This window comes from Rhagoletis zephyria, unplaced genomic scaffold (genome assembly GCF_001687245.7).
Source record: "Rhagoletis zephyria isolate East Lansing unplaced genomic scaffold, Rhagoletis_zephyria_1.1 Rzeph_scaffold_00392, whole genome shotgun sequence".
NCBI lineage: Eukaryota > Metazoa > Arthropoda > Insecta > Diptera > Tephritidae > Rhagoletis > Rhagoletis zephyria.
This window is the reverse complement of record NW_016157476.1, coordinates 269,171-271,496: the sequence shown is the minus strand read 5'-3', so window position 1 is coordinate 271,496 and position 2,326 is coordinate 269,171. Positions and strand designations below refer to the sequence as shown.

General features: G+C 44.3%; 1 protein-coding gene across 2 annotated transcripts in view; it reads left to right on the top strand.

Moving 5' to 3' along the window:
- Positions 1-2,326, top strand: part of Rint1 (RAD50 interactor 1) — a 95,877-nt gene that overhangs the window by 2,376 nt on the left and 91,175 nt on the right. The gene's annotated exons all lie outside the window — the stretch shown is intronic.

Here is a 2,326-nt window from a genome sequence, read left to right as displayed (position 1 = left end):
TCTGCTCTCCTTCTCGGCGCATACAACCGCAATTGTCAACAAAGTACAGAGCCGCAACAATGTCCTCAAGTCGCTGGCCGGCAGCACTTGCGGCCAAGATAAAGAAACGTTGTTGGCCGGCCGGTTCTAAACTATGCAGCGCCCGTGTGGTCGCCGGGGACTAGCAGGACGCAGTGGCTGAAGCAACAGACCTGCCAAAACACGGCATTACGAACTGCGACAGGATGCCTCCTGATGACGCCCCAACACCATCTACATGACGAGGCCCAGATGCTCCCAGTAAAGGAGCATAACATAACACTGAATTCGCAGACGGACGTGTTTTTTTTTGAGGTCCCCGAAAAACTCGCTAAAAGTGTGTATTATCAGCGGTTCGCGGCATCTTGTGACTGTTTCGGTACTGTCCAGCCTTTGGGCCTGCTGTGTTCTAGTTCCACAGACGTCTCCAGCATAGAAAAAGGAAATTTCTTAAATTTCTTTAAATTTGCATATTTGCATACGGCGCGAAGGAAAAATATTTAAAAAACTAAGAGCAGATGAAACAACTATTAAGAGAAATACGCTGCTCTGCTAAACAGTTATCATCGAAAAAATACATTAACAATATTTAAAAACTGCATTACCAACGTTGATTTGAGGCTGCCACTCAGCAAAGTCAAACCGGTTAGAACATTTGTAGAAATGCCACTTGAGAAATATACGTTTGGTGCTTTCGCCAATGCAATTAAAGAAAATACGTCCAGTATACTGTGCACAGTCTGTAACAGGTGTCTACACCAAAAGTGTTCAGACATCAACACTAAAGNGGCGCCAATGCAATTAAAGAAAATACGTCCAGTATACTGTGCACAGTCTGTAACAGGTGGCTACACCAAAAGTGTTCCAACATCAACCCTAAAGACTTCAAGAGAATTGCAACTGAAATCAAGAAAAATAAATTCAAATGGTGCTGTAACCAATGTAAACTGAGAGGTTCATCAAGCAACCTCTGGACCCGTCAGCTTACCGACTGGCCCTGAACGGTATTCACAGAGAGCCAGTCTCGAGTTATGTAGACTCTAGACCTGTGAATGCCGTTCTAGGCATACCGCCCCCGGAAATAGACGTGACGGAGCTTCATCTGCCTCGGGAGACACGAGCGACAATAGCCCAACTCCGCTCTGGCTACTGCAGCAAGTTAAACTCCTACCTGAGTAGATTGAATGAGGATGTGCCAGATGAGTGTCCGGCATGCGGAGAGACCCCACATGACTCGAAACATCTCTTCGCATGCCCGGAAAACCCGACTACACTAACGGCCTTGTCCTTGTGGACCAACTCAACCAGCACTGACTATTGCTAGGTCTGGCGAGCTGGAGCGGCTGCCCATGCCATGCGTCGTCGTTCGTTGTACAGAATGTCGAATCGTCTATCTGCTCCGCCAATTGTGTTCCCCTACGATCGTTTGACAGGCTTGAATGCCAAAGATTGTGGTGCACGTTAAAGTCTCCAACTACCATACAGTTTTCACCTATGAGGAGCGCACTTATTTCAGGGTGATATCCTGCCGGGCAGCTGGTCACAGGGGTATATATACGTTAAATATTTCGAGCTCGACATCGCCTGACCGGATATCAATAGCCTGACATTCTAGGATAGTATCCCTGCGGTCGATGCCTGCTTCGGTAAGACCAAGAATGATAGAATACAAGATTGTGCCGTCCTGGGCGTTGACATTTGTGTACCACAAGTAAACAAAGAATGGAGCGAAAAGAAGAACGAGTTGAAACTGCCAAAGCAGTTCACTTTACAGCGAAAAACGTGTTTTAATTTTGCTAAATGTGAAAATATTGTATTTTTCACCTAATCTATTAAAAACCAGTGAACATTTTAGTGCACTCCATTGCTTTGCAATTAAGGCTGCTGCAGAAACCTGCAGGAGCATCTCTGCGGGATTGATTAGTTAACTTGCTAATGGAGGCTGCGTGGAGCAGAAACAAAATCATTGTGAGGAAATGCTGTTAATATAATAATAGAGAAACATTTCGGGAACGGCTTTGCCGTGCCCTATGTACACAAAAGCTGTCGCAATTTAACACACAGCACTTCATTGTATTCGTTTTTACGCAGTCCTCAACTCAAAAATCACTCACTAATTGCAAATTAACACAATTTAAACTGATTTTTCACTTATAATTAAAATTTATCTTTCGCTGATTTGTAAACAAAGGTTTATTTACAAGTTACCATAACTGCAGTGTTGCCAGAACTTTTTGGACGAACCGGCTAAATTGGCAAATAAAACCGGCTAAATTGGCAAATAAAACCGGCTAAAAACGGCTAAAAT